Source organism: Rosa rugosa, chromosome 7, assembly GCF_958449725.1.
Source record: "Rosa rugosa chromosome 7, drRosRugo1.1, whole genome shotgun sequence".
NCBI classification, from domain to species: domain Eukaryota; kingdom Viridiplantae; phylum Streptophyta; class Magnoliopsida; order Rosales; family Rosaceae; genus Rosa; species Rosa rugosa.
Genome location: NC_084826.1, coordinates 32,031,060 through 32,043,876, shown reverse-complemented (window position 1 = coordinate 32,043,876; position 12,817 = coordinate 32,031,060). Strand labels below are relative to the sequence as shown.

Genomic DNA, 12,817 nt, shown 5'->3' with positions numbered 1-12,817 from the left:
AGTGTCGAAAAAATGCCGGAAAAAGTCGCCGGAAAAATCTGTCGGAGGTGCAGGGTGCTGCCGAGGTGCTGTCGACTGCTGCTGAGGGGTGCTATCGAGGGCTAGCGAGGCTAGCTAGCAGGATCTGTCGAGGCGCTGCGCGAAGGCTGCACGGAGGGCTTGTGAGATCTGCAGGAAGCGAGGCTATCGATCTGTCCATGGTTGTCGACAAGGGTCGTAGGGCGCGTAGCGCAGAGACACGCGCGAGGCAGGCAGGAGCTGTCGGCATGGGCGTGCGAGGGCTGCATGCAGGGTTGGAGCGAGGCTAACCCGGCCGGTTCAGGGATTTCCGACGGCTGGTTCAAGGCAATTCCGGCCGATTCTAGTGGTTTCGTCGCCCGTTCTGGGCTTCTGGGATCGAGGGCTTCGATATGTGCGGCGGCGGTTGCTAGGGATTGAAGGTTATGAAATTAGGGCTTCGTGCTGATAACGTGTTTTAGGGAATCGATATTTGAGAGAGAATTTGCTGTGCTTTCATTGATAATAGGGGCCTCTTTATATAGAGAATTACAAGCATAGAGGTAGAGTTGTACAATGATTGGATATCTACGAATAGTTATGAGATTATGTTAACATAAACCCTATTACCACTAGAGCAAATAACCTAGAGTTTGGGCCAGACATATATTCTGGATTTATTTGAACATATTGCACCTCATTATTGTTTAGATAAAATTTCAACCTATAACTTTTGATTAAATAGGAGCCGTCAATTACTTTTTTGGGGCTGTGACCACTTACCCATTTTTAGCTTAAAAATTGCCCACATACTCCACTAAGAGTTTTTTAACCCCATTTACCCAATCTAAAATTCATTGACAATTTTGCCCCCATTAAACAAATTAAAACTCATCATCTCTCTCCTCTCAGAATCACTCTCCTCCCGGACTCTCTCTCTCTCTCTCTCGGCTCTGACGGCACCGGAAAAGCTATGTTAGATTCCTCCAGCCTCAGGTCGCGGCCCTCCATGCCATGCCCATCGTCGCCTCCTACTCCGCCGACTCCCTGCCCGTCCTGAAAAGCAGCTTCTGCGGCACCGGTGATGTGGAGGTGCTGTCCAGGCTGAGCCGGAGCCAGTTGCTGCAGGTGGTGGTGAATCGCCGGTGGTGCAGATGAGGATGTCGGATCTCGGTGGAGTAGATGAGGATGTCGGATCTCGGTGAATCGCCGGTTTCCTCCGATCTGGAGACGTCGAGAAATGGTGGCTGTGACGGTGGAGAACGCCGGCGTGGGGCACCTGCAGGCATGGATGAGGCTGCGTCGGGGCTGGGACCGGTCGGAGATGGGCTGCAGGTGAGCGATTGGAGAAGAGGGCCTGGAGAAGACGAAGGCGGTCGGAATCGTGCTGGAGCAGCATGGGTGTCCACAGGGGAAGTGTGGGTGGTCGGAGAAAAATTCTGATGGTTTTTTTTTTCCTGATTTCGATGGTTTTTTTTGTTTCTGATTTCGATGGGAAGAGCTCCGAGAATGGGGGAGGAAAAAAAAGAAAGAAAAAAAGTGAACGTGTACAATTGAACATATAAATTCCATTGATCAATTGTGTCTATAGTCTATTCATTTTGGTTTTGAGAGTTTATGAAATTCACTTGAGGGCAATAATATGATTATTAGAGGGTAATAATATGATTATTGGGGGCAATAATATGTTTATTGGGAGGCAGTAATATGATTACTGGAGGGCAATAATATGATTACTGGGGGGCAATAATATGCATATAAATGGATCAATTGTGCCTGTAGGGTATTCATTTTGGTTTTGGGAGTTTATACAATTCACTGGACGGCAATAATATGAGTATTGGGAGGCAATAATATGAGTATTGGGGGTCAATAATATGATTACTGGGGGGTAATAATATGATTACTGGGGGGCAATAATATGGTTACAGGGTATTATTAGGGGACAATAAATTCAGACGCCAGAATCCGGTCAACAGTCCGGTAGTCGGATTCCGAATTCCGGTCATCGGTTGCCGGATTCCGGTCGCCGGATTCCGGTCACCGGTCGCCGGAGTCCGCGGCCGACCACTGGTCACCGGAGCACAACAAGGTGGAGGATGACTTTTCTCTCTAAGTGAGAAAGAAGGAGAGGGCAAAAAAGTCCCAAAAATAAATAAAAAGAATAAAAAAAGAATTAATTGGGTAAAGGGGAAATAATCGCTTAGAGTGTTTTGGGTAAATGGGGTTAAAAAACTGTTAGTGGAGCAAGTGGACAAATTTTAAGCTAAAATTGGGTAAATGAGCATTTCCCCTACTTTTTCCCCTCAAATCTGGGTCGTCGGATTGTTAAATATCCGTTGGTAACTTCAAATCCTGCTATGTTAAATACCCAGTAACCCACCAACCAATCATTAACTCTGAGGGAAGGTGGGCTTTGATCGACTCTACTCTGAACTTCAGGTCAGAATCTCATGCTGTATAGGTGGAGAGAGGCATAATGCCGGACTAATAATTTCCTATTTGCTATTGCCCATTTAGTAATTTAGCATTGATGTACTTATATTTGATTGAATATTTGAGTATGTTCTAAAGGTGTGCCCTTTTGGAGTTGGGGTAATGGGTACTTTTAAAGCACACTCCTCTTGGTTAAATTGCCCTTTCCTAGTTGCGAGTTTGATTGGATATTACTGTTTGGGGATGGATTTTTTATGTTCAATTCGAATAGCTTTGGATGTGTTGCTTTGAATTTGATGCTTTTTGATTGTTTAGTTTGGCATTAAGACGGAGATGAGTGAATTATGGTCTTTTACTACTGAGTTGGGTAAACCAGTTTAGTTTCTATTGAGTTGAGTGAATCATGCAGATGGAAATGCAGCAGAGCATGTTGGTTCCATCATACTTTCTCTTAAATACAAGTTGGTGAGTAACACTAAACATATAGTAATTTACCCTCAAAATAAATTCAGGTCTCCCTTTCCGCTTTTAATAAAATGGCAAATTGGAAAGTCTAATTTTACATTCATAAACTTAACATGGTTTTCTCTTGCGCAATTGCATGATAAATCTTTAGGTGTCTCTTTGGGAGTTACTTGGATGTCTTATTGTTTGTTTTGAAAACGTATTTTAATTGTCATATTCTAGCCTGTCAAAAACAAAAGGAAAAAAGTGTATGGCTTCTAAGGTATGGCATACGACTTTCATTATAGATTTGTATTCCAGCTTTGCATTTAGAAGGCTAAGGAACTTGATTTTCCAATTGCAAAGTTTCTATACATGAATTGTTTGGTAAAATTGATAACAATGCTACCAAGTACATTGTAACTTGGAACTGGCAGGCAAGTGATGTTCTTGCTGTAGATCTTTTGCAAAAAGATGCACAACTTGCCGTTAGTGGAGAGATAGGAAAGCCATGTCCTGGTGGAACTTAAGAATGACCTCTATGTTGATACTGCTAGATTAAATGGTCCTTCTTTAGTCACATTCTTCCTGTGTGTCTATTTATGTTTTACGTGGCATCTGATATTTGCACTTTATTTATTCATTGGATTCTCTCTCTGGCTCTACAGAAAATGATGGTAATTTTCACAATACTATCATTTTTGTTAATTCGTGTGCACATCAAATGGAGCTGTAGTTGTTAAGCACCTTTATGATCCATCTTGATTCCCCATTGCATAGAACTAGATAGGGTTGGTATTAGAAGGTGGTTTCTTCTCCAATTAAGTTTCTGTTGCTATGGATTCACCTCATACTTATCTAGTCCATGGTTATTTAGCATCTTTGACTTTTATGGGTAAGAATGTAGGAAGGGGAGGACTGAAACTTTCTTTTCTTAAGTTAAGGAATTAGATTAAACCCTGTAAGTTGTTCATTACTGATGTTAAAATTGCAATTACACTAAATACAGACTGAGTTTTCATACATCTTGGAACAGGCTGCGTGTGGTTTCTTTGTTTGATACTGTGTACTTGAGAGGAGCTGGCTCAGTGATCAGGAAATTATTGTCCATTGATTGGTACCTGGAACACATCACCAAGCACCATAATGGGCATCAATAGGTGTCTATAGAAGCCCTTTTTGAATTCCGATGAATCTCATGGAGCTTACAAACTTACATTGAACAGGTGATGGTTGGATGTGTCTGCTTCTTTTTGAGAGCATTATTACACCAATGCTGTGGTTAGATTTGTTGGAGTTTAGTATCCAAAAAAGATTTGTTAGAGTTCAATCTGGGTCTAAGGTTAGTTGGGAATTTATCTGCAACTGTAAGTATTTTTTTTTGTTACAACAAAAGTGAGGATCTTTACCACATATGTCAATTCGAGTCTGAAAAATGGCTTCTGTTTTTCCTCCTTCAAAAGTTTGTTATGTGGTATCATAAGTTTGAAATGTGGTATCATAGGATGTGAATCAGTGCCTATGATATTGGTTTTTTTTATCTGTTTTTCAACTTAATTTGGTGAAATTTGCTTAGCTGAAAAAGATGGTATTTAATATGTGGGGAGACGGGCATGTCTAGCAGTAGGAATATGATACAGTGATATACTGTTATACTTTTGATAGCTTTGTGTTCATTCTTTTTCAAAACCTCTATATATAGATGATTTAGAAGAAATGCTCAATGAAGCTATTTGAGTCATCTCAATATGTAATAGACGATGGTAGCATAGAGAAGGTATGGTTCGTCACACCACTTTCTTAGGTGACATTTCGCAACATCTGATAGTATCCTGATGGATTGTATTACAAATAAAGAGGCGTAAGAGGTGACGAGTTCAAGATCAGGAGCAGACCTACAAGCCTATTTTGAATGATTATGATTTTATGAAGAGTGAGGAGGAGGAAGAAGAAGTTGACGACAAAGGATAGGAAGTGTCAAAAGGAAGGTCGTCTTTGAGATCATCAATAGAACTTTTTCCTTCAAACTACAGGTACCAAAATGTTTGAGACAGCTATAAGTCTATAACAACTATGAAGAAGAGGAATATCTAGCAGATGAAGAAAGTGATTTCGATGACGATGATTACCATGGCGATGATGACTACTGGGGTGGTAACAGTGATATAGATTAAAGATTGTACCAAGCAGGGTTTCCCAAGCAAATTTTCTCCTCATCTATAAATGGGGAATTGCAATTGTGCCGGTGAAATCTAAATGCTGGAGATAATATGCCATATGCACATTTTGTGTCGAGTCCAATTGAGAATTTGAGTCGGTGAAAAGCAGCCAAAGTAAAAGTAGCAGCACCAAAGCAGCAAAAGGAGAATGTCGTATCATTTCAAGAACCAAGAATTCTATAGAGCAGATGAAGTTGCAACCAGTTCAAACCTCTTTTGCAAAAAAATGCCAGTCCATGCCAGCCTTTCGAGTTGGATAAGGGAAAAATAATGCGATGGATATAATCTTAAGCTTGGTTACATTGTGGATGGCGAAAACTGAGGAGGATATTCAGCAGAAGTTTATTTGAGGCTGCTTTTTGGTTTTCTAGCGCATTTTGCAGTGTGTGGTATTTAGGAAGATTGTTGTTGGGTATTTCTTTCTGATTCTTTCAATTGTTCTGTATATGAAGATTTTGTTGTGTAGATTTGCCCAACTGTTTGTGCAAGTATTTGACAGTAAAAGGAAACACAAGTCATGGATTCCAAATCCTTCATTTGTTATTTACAGTGCAAATACATGTTTGTAATTACAGTCTATTATTCCAACTATAGGATTATATTTTTTATGTTTGATGTAAAGTATACCAAGTTGTTTGAATGGTTTTCAAGTTCTTCATGCCTAATAATGCAGCACAGAGTAGATTATATATGCCAATAATGAGGCATATGGAGTATAGATTCCGAATGAACATTTGATGTAGAGTCAATTCATCAAAAGAAGTTCAATGAAAATTCAGGGAAAAATAAGTTAATATCAAACTATACAATGCTCTACATATTAAATCAGTCACCGAGTGTTTCTAAATAATTTCTTTTCCTTTTTCACTTTACGGGGGCTATATTTGAATTTCTATCAATCAAACAAACAGCAAAATAATTGTACCTCACCTGAGTGATATTAGCACATGCTGTTCTTGCAGGAACATGCAAATCCACTTGGTTCATGTTACGTCCCGAACCTAGATTTATCAGGTTTACTAACCATTTAGACGGTAAATGTCGATTACTTTCAATTTTTACTTCGTTCCGATACTTTTAGTGGCCCTAAAAGGTTGACTTTTTGTTCGGGCCAGTTTTTGAGGAAGTTTTCTTCATGAAAGTTGTAGAGGACTTTAAACCGAGTGCGTGTATATGTGGTACGTAAAAATCGGAGTTTGTATGCGAAAGTTATGAGTGAAATACGGAAGTTACTGTTCATGATAAATTTATTATAAATATGGGATTTTTACTGTGGTACGTTTCCAAAACCGGAAACCCACCTTTCTCTCTCCTCTCCCCGAGCTCTCCCTCTTTCCCCTTTCGGCTTCCTTCTTCTTCCCCTCGATTCACCGCCGTCCGGCCATCAACCGGCATGCAACCGGCCACCACTGGAGCGCCCCTTCCTCCTCTACACCCTAGTGACCTTGGATTACGATGATTTGGCCGGAAAACCCCGAATCGAAGCAAAAACCATCACTGCTATCCATCATCTGTAGGTTACTAGCTAACCTACTTTGTGTAATATATTCCCTTGTCTTAGACTGCTCTGATAACTGTGGAACTTTTGTAAAAAGAAATTGGTTGAAACTTTGAGTGGTTGTGAATTTGAAAGATGTTGGATAATTTGTAAATCTAAATTGTGAAACTTTGGTGTTGAAGTAGGGTGGTTCTTTGAGTTTAAGACTAATTGTTTAGATGAGTAATTTTGTTTCAACAGGTTTTGGGTTGTCCACTTTTAGGAGAAGTTATGTCGAAGTTTCTCGAAAAGTGGGCCCCGAGTCAAATAAGACACTATTGAGAGAATAAATTTTCTGATATATTAATTATTACACCCATTCTATGGTGTGTATAAACAGATTACAATCGTACTACAACTATTGTGTACTACTGTACTACACAACATATACAAGGTAAGTAGTTACAATAATATATTCCCTTGTAGTCTATTCCTAATAGGGAACGATGTGTTAGTGTGAGTCTCCTCCTCAAGTTGGCGCATATACATCCACCATGCCCAACTTGCTTAGTGAGTCATAAAACGCCTTCCTGGAAACCCCTTTGGTAAGTACATCTGCAAGTTGCTCTTCAGTTGGAACAAAAGGAAAGCTAATAATTTTGGCATCTAGCTTCTCCTTTATAAAGTGACGATCAACCTCCACATGCTTAGTACGATCATGCTGTACTGGATTCTGTGATATGTCAATAGCTGCCTTGTTGTCACAATACAACTGCATGGTATTTTTGAGTTTGAAACCCAAATCACGTAACAGATTTCTCAGCCACAACAATTCACACACTCCGTGAGCCATACCTCTATACTCGGCCTCAGCACTAGAACGTGCCACAACTTTCTGTTTCTTACTCTTCCATGTAACCAAATTACCTCCCACAAAGGTAAAGTAACCTGATGTCGACCTCCTATCTGTGATATTTCCAGCCCAATCTGCATCTGTGAAGCCACAAACCTCAAGAATATTGTTGTGTTTAGAAAACAGTACTCCCCTTCCTGGAGCTGACTTCAAGTACTTCAGAATTCGCATAACAGCATCCATGTGGCTCTCACTCAGATTATGCATGAACTGACTCACCACACTCACTGCATATGCAACATCTGGTCTAGTATGAGCCAAATAAATCAAGCGTCCAACTAACCTCTGATAGCGAGCTCGATCAGTAGGTACCTGATCTGGATACTCAGCTAAACAATGGTTCTGCTCAATAGGAGTATCAATTGGTCTGCAATCCAACAAACCTGTCTCTGTCAGCAAGTCAAGAACATACTTCCTCTGGCACAGATAGATTCCTTCTCTCCCCCTGGCTACCTCAATTCCTAAGAAGTACTTAAGCTCACCCAAGTCCTTCATCTCAAACTCAGAGGCTAGCTGTCTCTGCAGTCTATCCATCTCAACAGTATCATTACCAGTGATTGCCATATCGTCCACAAAAATAATTAGAGCTGTTACCTTCCCTTGTTGATGCTTGAGGAACAAGGTATGGTCTGTGTTGCTTTGCCTGTAACCAACCTTCCGCATGAACTGTGAAAATCTTCCAAACCAAGCACGAGGTGACTGTTTGAGACCATACAGAGATTTTCTCAATTTGCATACAAAATTACCAGGGGAAGCAACTACATACCCCGGTGGAAGGCTCATGTACACTTCCTCGGCTAACTCTCCATGAAGAAATGCATTCTTGACATCAAACTGTCGGAGTGGCCAGTTTAAACTAGCAGCAAACGAGAGCAGAACCCGAATAGTATTCATCTTGGCAACAGGAGCAAAAGTTTCATCATAGTCTATACCATACGTCTGAGTAAATCCCTTTGCTACAAGGCGTGCTTTGTATCGATTCACTGATCCATCTGCATTATGCTTCACGGTAAACACCCAACGACAACCTACAGCCTTCTTGCCTTGTGGTGGAGGCACAAGTTGCCAAGTATTGTTCTTCTGCAACGCCTCCATCTCTTCATCCATAGCCTTCCTCCACTTTGGATCCCCCAATGCATCCTGCACTTTGTTAGGTACTGATACAGCAGATATTTGATTCACAAATGATTCATATGACTTAGACAACCTCCTAGTGGACATATAGTTTGCTACTGGGTATTTTGATTTGGCAGTAAGAGTAGGTTCATATCTTTGGGCTGATTGACCTCGAGTGGTCCTATGTGGTAACACATATTGCTCAACATTAGACTCACTACTACTAGTATCAGTGGATGGACATACCTCAACTGGGTGATCTTCAGTACCAGGAAGCTGTGGGTCAGGGGTAGAAGCAATGGCAGGAGGGGCAGTTGTGTCTTCAACCTCATTCTGAGCGATGGAAACTAGTGCTTGGATGTCTGGAGCTTCTGCTGCTGGAGGCGGTGAGCTAATAGTCTCAACCGGATCTATCAAAATACCTCTTGGCTGTGTTGCTTCTCCTTCTCCTTCTGATTCCTCCCCCTCTCCATGATATAGCTCTTCAAAATATGAATTCTCCCCCTGAAGAGCTGTATCTGAAGAGGAGAAATAACTCATGTCTTCAAAGAAAGTAACATCCATAGTGACATAATACTTTCTGGTTGGTGGATGATAGCACTTGTACCCCTTCTGATAGCCTCCGTAGCCAACAAACACACACTTAAGGGCCCGGGCATCCAACTTAGACCTCTGGTTTTTTGGTACATGGACAAAAGCAACACAACCAAAAACACGAGCTGAAAGATTATGAAATGATGGTAAGGAGACATGAGAGGCGAGGACCTCAAATGGAATTTTTCCCTGAATGACACTAGATGGAAGACGATTGATAAGATGAGAGGAAGCATGTATAGCATCACCCCAAAGATACTTAGGCATATGAGCACTAAAAAGAAGAGCACGAGCCATATCAAGTAAATGACAGTTTTTCCTTTCGGACACTCCATTCTGTTCTGGTGTTTGCGGACACGTGGTTTGGTGAACAATCCCATGGGTTTTAAAAAACTCTTGGAACACATGGTTAACATACTCCCCCCCCCCCATTGTCAGAACGAAGGATTTTAATGGTGCTATGATATTGTGTTTGAACAAGATTACGAAATGTTTGAAAAGCAAGGAAGACTTCATTTTTGGTTTTAAGAAGAGCAACCCATGATAATCTCGTACAATCATTAATAAACAACACAAAGTATCTCATACCCGATACAGTAGGCTCTCTAGAAGGTCCCCAAACATCAGAATGAATCAACTCAAAAGGAATAACACTTTTATTAGAAATACTAGTAGAATAAGTAGCACGATGACTCTTGGCCAAAACACATGTTTCACAATGTAAAACTGACTCATCCACACCAATAAACAGAGTAGGCATGGTTTTTTTCATAAGACTAAAAGATGGATGCCCTAAACGGCGATGCCACAACCAAATTTCACTTAACTTGTCAGAATTCGAAGTCAAAGCGACTCGGGACTGTGCTCTTGGTTTCTCTCCTGCGTATGTCTGATCCAAATGGAACAACCTGCCCCTCAGATACCCCCGACCAACTATCTCCCTGGTGAGAAGATCCTGAAAAATCACATACATAGGATAAAAGGTTACAGAGCATTTAGACTCAGTGTTTAACTATGGGACAGATATCAAGTGATGAGATAAGTCAGGCACATATAACACATTATGAAGTTCCAAAGTGGGAGTAATACGCACTGACCCTGACCCTAACACAGGAAAAGCCTCACCATTGGCATTGGTTACATAGGACACTGGTGGGGAAGACAACTCAGTAAAATATGATTTGTCATAAGTCATATGATCGGAGGCACCAGAATCAATAATCCATGTATCAGAACCAACAAAGTTTGAAACCTTTAAAGCCATACCAATTTTACCTCGACCTGCTATAGAGGCTATAGGAGTAGTTCCACCTGCTGTATGATGATCTTGGCTAGCCACTCCATAGAAATCTGGTTCTTGGACCAATTGAACAGCAGCTGCTTTCGCCTTAGGACGATAACCTTGCTTTTTAGGTTTAAGGTGTGGGTTCAACTTCCAACAAGTCTCCCGAACATGCCCAAGGTCGTTACAATAAGAACATTAAGGACGAGGGCGGTTGGTGAAGCCTTGTGGGAAACCTTGCTGATGAACTGGGACTGATTTCTGCTGCTGAAGAAAAGGTGCTGGTGCTTGAATAGCTAGGCTAGATACTTCAACTTGTGCCTGTTTGAGACTTTCCTGCTGAGACTCATCCTTACGAATATATGTGAAAGCTGTGGTCAAGCTAGGAGGATCTGGCATTCTAAGCAACTCTCCTTTGGCACTGTTATGTTTTGCATCAAGTCCTCGTAAGAATGCATGAACCCGCTCAAGTTCCTTTTCTTTCTGGTACCATGAAATATCCCCCTGATTCTTGATCTTGCAAGGACGCTTCTGATCAATTTCGGCCCATACATTCTTCAGCTTGGTAAAAAACACTGAAACTGGTTGCCCATTCTGTTGCATCATTGCAGCTTTGCACATCAATTCATGAACCTGTATAAAATCAGACTCATTTGTATAGAGATCTCCCAACGTCTTCCATATCGCCTCAGCAGTTTCACATTCCTCCACCATCTGTAGCACATCATCAGTCATGGCTCGAAATAAAATTGACATTACAAACCCATCATCATCTTCCCAGTTAGCATAAGCTTCCTTATCATCTTCACTAGGAGCCTTGATTGTTCCAGTCACATGCCCCATTTTATGTATCCCACGGAGATAAACAGACATAATCTTCTTCCATGTTCGGAAATTGGTACCAGTGAGTTTGGTACCCCCAAAAGAACCACCTTCTGAGCTCTTGATAGAGACTTCAACCCTCTGGACCTCATTGGTCTTAGAACTCTGACCGTCACTGTCATCACCACCCATTGCAATAATACAATAGAAAAATACACAAATCCCAAAGTACGCAGCGGAAATAAGACTAACAGATGGCTCCAAACAAATAGTAACAGTTTTTTTTTTTTTTTTTTTTTGGAACCTGTTTGACTAAGCTGAATGGTTGACTGTGTTGACCGAGTTGAGGCAGGTTGACTCACCGAGTTGAGGCGGGTTGACTCACTGAGTTGACCGAGTGACGGAGTTCATCAACTGAGATCGATCTGGAATCGTCCCGAGTTTGGGCGAGGATCGTCGTCTGGGCTGGAATCGACCGATCTGGAACCTCCCTGAGTGAGCGACGCTGATGTGGACCGAACGACGCGGCTGAGCAGCCTGCTGTGGCTGAGCGATGCTGCTGTGGTTGAGCGAGGATCGTGATCGATCTGGAAACCGTCCGGTCTGGGTTGAACGGCGCAGGTTGACGGCGCACGTCGATTCTGAAGAAGTCGGACTGGATTGAAAGAGCAGGCGGTCTGAATTGAAGGCTGCCGGTCTTGGTTGATGTATAATTGCAGGTGAAGACCTGGTCTAAACCGATCTGTGACGAGACGAAGATCGGTCTGGGAAGAGAGGAAGATCGGTCTAGAAAAAAGAAATAAGGAGACAAAGTCCTTTCGGATCTTTGCTCTGATACCAAGTCAAATACGACACTATTGAGAGAATAAATTTTCTGATATATTATTACACCCATTCTGTGGTGTATATAAACAGATTACAATCGTACTACAACTATTGTGTACTACTGTACTACACAACATATACAAGGTAAGTAGTTACAATAATATATTCCCTTGTAGTCTATTCCTAATAGGGAACGATGACTCACACTAACACCCCGCAGGTCCATCTTGGAGTTTAGGGGAAATTCCGGGGTGGGTCCTGACAGTTCAGATTACAGATTACAAGAGTGTTACATTGCTTTCATATTCAGACTGCATATGGATATATTTTGGTTCTTTCTTGAGTGCTGAAGAGGTAGACTAGGAAGGAAAAAAGAAAAAGAAAAAGGCAGTACTATAACACAACGCAATACAATTTCAACTTGGGCATGACACCGAAAACAAAAGTCAGGGGTACCAAAAGAACTAGATATGAAGATAGATACTACAAAGAACAAAACATGATTTTAGCTACATATTCTGCTTAATTTCCAAAGTGATAATGACCGAAAGAAATCTTCACCCAAGTGTTCTCATGGATACAGTGATTATAAAGCATATGGTAGATGTTAAAATGTGACGAAAATGTTTCCAGTATGGGAGCAAACAAGGCAAAAAATAATTAGGCTTCCCTGCTCAGATTTCTTTCGGGCG

General features: G+C 41.4%; 1 long non-coding RNA gene across 1 annotated transcript; it reads left to right on the top strand.

The window, feature by feature from the left end:
* Positions 1-2,379: 2,379 nt before the first annotated feature.
* Positions 2,380-5,706, top strand: LOC133722107 (uncharacterized). Its single transcript, XR_009852475.1, has 2 exons — positions 2,380-2,439; positions 3,914-5,706. It is a non-coding gene; the product is annotated as an uncharacterized LOC133722107 (long non-coding RNA).
* Positions 5,707-12,817: the final 7,111 nt, after the last annotated feature.